Source organism: Nicotiana sylvestris, chromosome 9 (genome assembly GCF_000393655.2).
Source record: "Nicotiana sylvestris chromosome 9, ASM39365v2, whole genome shotgun sequence".
Taxonomy (NCBI): Eukaryota; Viridiplantae; Streptophyta; class Magnoliopsida; order Solanales; family Solanaceae; genus Nicotiana; species Nicotiana sylvestris.
Window position 1 is genome coordinate 43,217,239 of NC_091065.1, and position 9,030 is coordinate 43,226,268.

Sequence of the window (9,030 nt, forward strand, 5' to 3'; positions counted from 1 at the left end):
GTTGTTCTTAAATTGTAACCTATTTGATATTAAAAAGTGTAATCATAGGTTAGCACAAAAAATTGTAATTTATATTTTGCTTATAGATTAGATTTAGTTTGGAAAGGGATCAGTACAATTAAGTTGATTGTATGAGTATGGTTCTAAAGTTAATTCCCTTGGTTATAGAATTTTTTTGAAGTTAGTGAAGTTTTAAGGCAAATCCTATGAGGGTAGGTCGCGAATTTTATTCCCTTGAGCAAGTTAAGCAAGGAGGTTTTCCACGTAAAAGTGTTGTGTTTATTATATTCTGCATTTTACTAGTTATTTGTGTATGTTTTTGGTACATCAAAGAACCTAGTTCTTTGATTTGTGAAAATCGGGTAAGACACAATTTATCTACCCAGACCAATTCCCACTATAGGTCGTGATGGCGCCCAACGTCGTCGTTAGGCAAGCTAATGGTAAACTATTGTAATGACCCAGCAGGTGTTTCGGGTAGTATAGCCCCGTTCCTCCATTTATTTCTCAATATGTGCTCATTTGTTGTTACGTGAGTTGCCGAGGTGGTTGGCTTGGTTCCGAGGATGTTTCGGAACGAGTTGGGACACTTAGTACTAATGTTGGAAGCCAAAGTTGAAAGAGTTGACCGGATATTGACATATGTATATAAGGTTGTATTATGGTCTGGGCCCGGGCCAAACGGGCCTAAACAGGTCGGGCCAAACGGTCCTGGGCTTAGGCGGGCCGAGCTTTGGCGGTCCCGGGCTTCACGGTCCCAATGTGTGGAATCGGCCCACGGTGGTCCTAAGCCCACATGGTCCCGGGCTAAATGGGTCGGGCCCGCGGACCTAAACGGGCCTAACGGGCTTTTTTCGTTCCGGGCTATTTGTTTAATTTTTTTTATCTAAGGCACTTTCTTGTAAACTATATATGTATATACTACTATAAATTGCTTATATATAGTTATATAAATATATATAGTATGTATGTATATATAACGGTGTATTATGTGTATATATAATTATATATTGCCTTATGTAATATATATTGCCTTATATAATTAAATGTCTATTAAAAATAGCAGACTTATCATCAAATCTCTTGATGACTTAGCAAACCTTCTTGATAAGAAACTTTCTGGTTTAAATATTAGACCAATTGATTTATCAAAAAACTTTGCTGATAAAATTGAGATTGTTTCTGATTATAAAACTGAAACGTGGTCAGAGCTTAATAAGCTCAAGGGTAAATCTACCGTTAAAATGTTCTAGAATCATAAGGATTGATAAAATTGAGACTGTTTCTGATTATAAAACTGAAACGTGGTCAGAGCTTGTGCTTGAGGAGGGTATATAGCTTTAACAATATTATATATATATATATATATATAAGCTATAGCTATAGATATAGATATAGATATATATGAGCTATAGATATAGTTCAAATTAAAGTTTACATTTAATACTTCAAATTAAAGTTCAATACCTTCAACATAATACTTCAAATAATCTAACAAACTAGAACATTAAGTATAATACGTCTAATAATTTTAAATAACACAAATTGTCTCAAATCAACTTAAAATCTTAAATACGAATGTCTGGAGAACGCGCAAGACAACTCTTTATATGCCTCCTTAAAGAGCCTGTGCCCTCCTTTCGACGACGAGTGTAGACTCGACCACAGTTCTTGCACTTTATTATGTAAACTTCTTCATTTTCTTCTACCACATTAAAGTGTTCCAAAACAAATGGGTGCAATGTAGAATCACCGGGCATGATTTAACTTGAATCAAGAATTTGAGTTTGAGAAATGAGAGATGAGTGAAGACTTGAATACTTCAAATTGAGTTTGAGAAATGAGAGAGATTGATGAATTTGTGAGTAAAAATGAAAGAATCAGGGGGTATTTATAGTTGAGAATTGGGAAAAAGTGTAATTATAAAAAGTTTGAGGTTAACACAAAGTTTGGGCGCCAAAAGACTATTTTTTAAAGTGCACAACGGATAAATTTTGAAGGCCAACGGCTAGATTTTAAAAATCTGACCGTTGGTTTTTTTAAAAAAAAATTTTAAAAAAATTAGCCGTTGGAGCCCGTTAGGCCCGTTGGGCCCGGTTGAACCGGCCCAGGCCCGCCTGCCGGTCTCGGGCTTAATGGTCCCGGGCTCACGGGCTATTTGTGTTGAACCCGCCCACCACGGGCTTTTGCACCACTAGAGCCCAGGTCCGCTTGAACCGGCCCGTTTGGCCCGCGGTCCTGGGCCAGGCTCCGGACCACAATACAGCCTTATATGTATAAACGGCTCTCAAATGGAGTTTTGATGGTTCCAATAGCTCCGTAGGGTGATTTTAAACATAGGAGTGTGTCTAGATATTGATTTAGAGGTTCTTAGATGATTTTGGCTTGAACTGGAGAAAGTTGGGACAATTGAAGTTTGGAAAGTTGAGAGGTTTGACTGAGAGTTGACTTTGTGGTTACCGGGCTCGGATTTTGGTCTCGGAAGTTGTGATACATTTATGACTTATGTACAAAATTTTGGGTCAATCGAAGTTGGTTTGATAGGTTTTGACATCGATTGTAGAAGTTGGAAATTCAATAGTTTGATTAGGCTTGAATTTTGGTGCGATTCATGTTTTTGATATTGTTTGATGTTATTTGAGGCCTCAACTAAGTTTCTATGATATTTTAGGATGGGTTGGTATGTTTGTATGGGGTCCTAGGGGCCTTGGGGGGGATTCGGGTTGGAATCGAAATGAGTTTGGACTTGAGGAGTTGCTAAAGTGCACTAGGTCTAGTGCAATCGCACTTACGAAGAATTTGGTCGCAGGTGCTAGACTGCTGAAGTGTGTTAGGCATCGCATAAGTGGATTTTTGGTTGGGATGAGGAGATGCATAGGTGCGAGGTTTTTGGCCGCACCTACGAGATCACAGATGCAGAAGAGGGGCGCAAGTGCGATGTGGGCGTGTGGCAACAGTCTTCGCAAAAGCGAGAGGAGGTCGCCGGTGCGGCTCCGCATGTCTGTAGAAATGAGGGCAGGAGGTATTTAGGGAGACGGTAGAAGCGGAATATTTGTCGCGCCAATAGGACCGCAGGTGCGGTTAAGTGGATCGTAGGTGCGAAAGTATTGGCAGTATATCATTTTGAAGCGTTCCAAAATTTTATTCATTTTTGGGCTTTGGGAGCTCAGATTGAGACAATTTTTAAAGGGGACTTCACTAGGTTTCAAGAGGTAAGCCACTTTTGATCATTTTATTTGTTAATATTGAATATCCATTGAATTTTCACCTAGATTATGTGTTTTTAAGGTGGAATTTTGGAAATTTTGGACTAGGGATTGGAGAGTTAGGTTTGGGGGTTTGAGTGGCGATTTGGTGCCGGAATTGAGTAATTTTGGTATGGTTGGACTCGTTATTGAATGGATGTTCGGATTTTATTAATTTTGTTTGATTCTGAGACGTTGGCCCATGGTTGGCTTTTGAGTTGACTTTTTGACTTTTGTTAAAGAACTTAGCTTTATCATATAGAATTGATTCTTTTATCTTATGTTAATTGTATCGAGTTGTTTGTGGCTAGATTCAAGTCTTTCGGAGGCCGATTTGCGAGGCAAGGGCTTGTTGGAGTAGAGATTTGTACGGTTTAAGGTAAGTAACACTTCTAAAATTTGTTTTGAGGGTATGAATCCCTAAAATACATGTTATGTGGTTGGTGTTGAGGTGACGGACATGTGGGCGTGCACCGTAGTAATTGTGACTTTGTTGATTCCGTGGGACTGTGTAGTCATCTGATCTAGCTATTATTCATGTTTTATCCATGTGTTAGAGAAATTGAGCTTTGATTTATGTTAGAGATCATGTCGAGGCTATGTGCTAGTATTGTTGGGCCCACAGAGGTCATTCTTTTGTTGTTAAGTTATTTGCTTAAATTGCAATTATGTACTCAGTCGCATTCATCATTTGCATATCATATCGATTCTGATATCATTTATTGTTACATTATGTATCATTGTTTTGGGATGATTCTCATGTGTGTTGTGAGCCTGAGAGACTGGAGAGATTGATGACTGAGTGAGGCCAAGGGCCTGATTGTGAGTGATTCATGATAGGATTAGGTTGCACGTCGCAGCGAATTTTATTGATTCATGATGGGATCAGGCTGCATGCATGTATACGGTTAAAACTGGGCCTAACAGATTTTACTATTTGATCGAGATCAGGGAGTTGCACCGAAGGTCGGCCTCGTAGTGGGTCAGACCAGAGCATGAAGACAAGGTACCGAGTTCAAGAATGGAGTTGCCTATTCAAGGGCAGTAGCGATTGAAACTAAATAGGGCAGACTTCGAGCAATGCGCAATAGCAGAAAAGCGAGATATTTGTGATCGGTCGAATATCATGGCAAAAATCCCCGAACAGATCAAATCAAGTGCAGTTGTTTAGGCTAATCATGGGATTTACTTCCGTAATTAAAATTGTATTATAGATAGGATTCCTCTACTATATAAAGAGGGTTCTAATCATTTTGTAGACATTACACTCTGAGATATAAAAGTAATATAATGCATTTTCTTTAGTTCATATACTTGTTCATCAGCTTGTCATATTTTAACCGTTCTTGCACAAATTAGTTCGAGGGTATTCAAGCTCGAGGGCTGACTTTCGTTCAAACACTAGTTTGCTTTATCCTATTGTTGATTTCTATTATTAATCATTGCATTTATCAATTGATATTAGGCACCAAGCAGAATTGAGCTCAATGATAGCGCAACTCCAAAATCAAAATTAAGCACCAAGCAGAATTGAGCTCAAAACATCACAAGAGGTTGTTCATAGAGTCAAGCTTATACCGGAGAAATCGAACGCCAATGAATCGGGGACTGACCCCACCATTATGAAGATGTTTGAGGAGCTCACTAAACGGATCAAATCAGGAGAAAAGAAAATTGAGGCTAATGACAAAAAGATAGAAACATACAACTCAAGGGTTGACCAAATACCTAGGGCACCCCCTATTCTAAAGGGTTTGGATTCGAAGAAGTTCGTGCAGAAGCCTTTCCCTCCAAGTGCGGCTCCGAAGCCCATTCCTAAGAAATTCCGTATACAATAAATCCCCAAATACAATGGGACCACCGACCCTAATGAGCACGTCACTTCTTACACATGCGCAATTAAGGGGAATGACTTAGAAGATGATGAGATTGAATTCGTTCTATTGAAGAAATTTGGAGAAACTTTATCGAAGGGTGCCATGATATGGTATCATAACTTACCACCCACCTCTATTGATTCATTTTCTATGCTCGCAGATTCTTTTGAGAAAGCCCACGCCGGAGCCATTAAAGTTGCAACAAGAAAATAGGACCTCTTCAAGGTAAGACAGAAAGATAACAAGATACTCAGGGAATTCGTATCTTAGTTCAAAATGGAGATAATGGATTTTCCTCCAACCACCAACGACTGGGATGTTCAAGCTTTTACACAAGGTATCAACACCCGGAGCTCCATAGATTCACAACAGTTGAAGCAAAGTTTGATCGAATATCTAGCTATCACTTGGGCCGATGTACACAATCGGTATCAGTCGAAGATTAAGGTCGAAGTTGATCAACTGGGAACTCCAATTAGTTTGATTTATTCCAAAAAGCCCGTGGACAGAGTTAAAAGGGACGTTGATCGGGACCAACGATCAAATAGAGATAGATACCAGCCATACAGTGGAGATCGAACAAATAACGAACCTAGACGCAACCCCATACGGAATGATCAGGGACAGATTTCCTGGGGGCTTATGAGCAAAAGTGATTTTGATAGGGATGCCGGGTCCAAAGAGGTACCTCGACTGTCAGAATACAACTTCAGCATCGATGCATCAGGTATTGTATCAGCCATTGGTCAGATTAAGGATAATAAACGGCCCATACCCTTACAGACCGATCCAGCTCAAAGGAACCCTAATCAAATGTGCAAATACCATGGTACCCGTGGTCATAGAGTTGAAGACTGCAGACAGTTGAGGGATGAGGTAGCCCGTCTATTCAACGAGGGCCACCTTCGAGAATTCTTAAGTGATCTGGCCAAGAACCACTTCAAAAGCAGAGATTCGAACAGGTAGAACGAGCAGAAGGAGCCACAACACGTAATTCACATGATCATTGGTGGGGTCGATATCTCTCAAGGACCAGTATTCAAATGCACCAAAGTTCCAATCACGAGGGAGAAGCGAACTCAAGACTACTTACTAGAAGAAACCTTGTCTTTCAACGATGAGGATGCAGAAGGGGTCGAACAACCTCACAACGGCGCACTGGTAATATCTATCCTTATGAATAAAATTCAAGCTAAACGTGTGTTGATTGATCCACGTATCTCGACAAATATTATTCGATCAAGGGTCATAGAGCAACTCGGCCTCCAAGATCAAATCGTGCCCGCAGCTCGGGTACTTAACGGCTTCAATATTGCAAGTGAAACCACTAAAGGGGAAATAATTCTTCTAGTAAATGTGGACGGGATGATCCAAGAAGTAAATATCCATGTGATTAAAGGTGACATGAGGTACAACGCGCTGCTCAAAAGACCTTGGATTCATAATATGAGAGTAGCACCCTCAACGTTTTATCAAGTCTTGAAATTCCCAACATTGGAAGGAATCAAAATGATGTACGGTGAATAACTCGCTGCCAAAAAATGTTTGCAATTGATGAGGTAATACCAGTATCGGTGTTGTCATCAACAAAGGGATCGGAGTCGAAGGAAAAGCAAAAAGTCAAATAGCAACCACAGTCATCGGCCTCGGCCTGATCAGAGGAGCAGGAAACTTTCAAGGATGATGATTATATGATACCTCAAACCTTCATAATCTCCAATGATTCTAATGCAACAAAGTCAATGGTCGAAGAGCTGGAACAAATCATACTGATCGAGCATCTGCCCGATCGAAAGGTATACCTAGGCACGGGGTTAACTTCCGAGCTGAGGAAAAAACTCATTCTATTCTTTTTATATAACATGGACTATTTTGCTTGGTCCCACCTAGATATGACAGGGATCCCATCAGAGATCACTATGTATCGACTAAGCTTGGACCCGAAGTTCCGCCCGGTGAAACAAAAGAGAAGAACTCAGTTCGAGGTAAAACATGCATTCATTAAGGACGAGGTAACAAAACTCCTCAATATAGGATCCATTCAGGAAGTAAAATATCTCGAATGGTTAGCAAACGTAGTTGTAGTCCCTAAAAAGGGAAACAAACTTAGAATGTGCGTAAACTATAAAGATATAAACAAGGCATGTCCTAAAGATTCTTTCCCTTTGCGGAATATCGATCGCATGATCGATGCCACGGCCGGCCACGAGATCCTTAGTTTTCTCGATGCCTACTCTAGATACAACCAAACACAAATGAACCTGGAGGATCAGGAAAAGACTTCGTTTATCACTAAATACGGCACCTATTGTTATAATGTAATGTCGTTCGGACTAAAAAATGTTGGTGCTACTTATCAACGCCTAGAAAATAGAATGTTCGAAGAACAAATACGAACATCAATGGAGGTTTATATTGATGATATGCTAGTTAAGTCCCTGCGAGCAGATTACCATTTGAAACATTTGTAGGAGACCTTCAACATACTGAGAAAATACAACATGAAGCTCAACCCTGCGCATTTGGGGTCAGTTCAGGCAAGTTCCTCAACTTTATGGTATCAAATCGGGGAATCAAAATCAACCCCAGTAAAATCAAGGCAATCGAAGACATCATAGTTGTTGATAATGTCAAGGTTGTACAAAGGTTAACAGGATGCATAGCCGCCCTAGGTCAATTTATTTTGAGGACCTCAGATAAGAGCCACCGGTTCTTCTCACTGCTTAAGAAAAAGAGCAGCTTTGCATGGACCCCGGAATGTCAATAGGCCTTGGAGGAACTCAAATGATACCAATCGAGGCTGCCATTGCTTCACACCTCAAAAGCGGATGAGCAACTTTACTTATACTTAGCAGTATCGGAGATAGCGGTAAGTGGGGTCTTAGTTCGAGAAGAGCAAGGTACGTAATTTCCTATTTATTATGTTAGTCGGACTCTAGGAAAAATTAGAAAAATTAAAACCTAGGAAAAATTAGCGCTTACTTTAATAAGCGCCTCTAGGAAATTAAAACCATATTTTCAACGTCACCCAATTTGTGTTGTAACCACCTACCCCTTCGCAACATTTTGTACAAGCCCGAACTGTCGAGTCGATTGTCCAAATGGGCCGTCAAGATCAGTGGATACGATATCGAGTATCAACCCCGAATGGCCATCAAGTCTCAAATCTAGGCAGACTTTGTGGCCGACTTCACACCAGCCCTTGTACCCGAGGTCAAAAAAGAACTATTATTAAAATCGGGTACATCATTGAGGGTCTGGACCCTCTTCACAAACGGTGCTTCGAATGTGAAGGGGTCCGAAATAGGCATCGATTTGAAGCCACCCTCAGGTAATACAATTAGGCAATCTATCTAAACCTCAAAATTGACTAACAATGAGGCCGAGTATGGGGCAATGATTGCATGTCTCGATCTATCCAAGAGTTTGGGAGCGGAGGTCATCGAAGCCAAGTGCGACTCCCGACTTGTGGTAAATCAAGTCAACAGAACTTTTGAGGTTCGAGAAGATAGAATGCAGAGGAACTTAGACAAACTACAAGTATCTCTACATCGATTCAAAGGATGGACATTATAGCACGTACCTCGAGAACAAAATAGTGAGGCTGATGCCCTTGCAAATTCGGGGTCGTCGATCGAAGACGATGAACTTATCTCGAGGATTGTCGTACAACTTTTAAGGTTAGTAATCGAAGAAGGACATGCTGAAATAAACTCCACAAGTTTAACCTGGGATTGGAGGAAAAAGTGCATTGAATACCTAAAGAACGGGAAGCTTTCATCGGATCCTAAAGAATTGAGGACCCTACGCACGAAGGCCGCATAGTTCACATTGGTCAAGGATGGAACACTATATAGGAGAACATTCGATGGACCGTTAGCAAAATGCTTGGGACTAGGAGACACCGA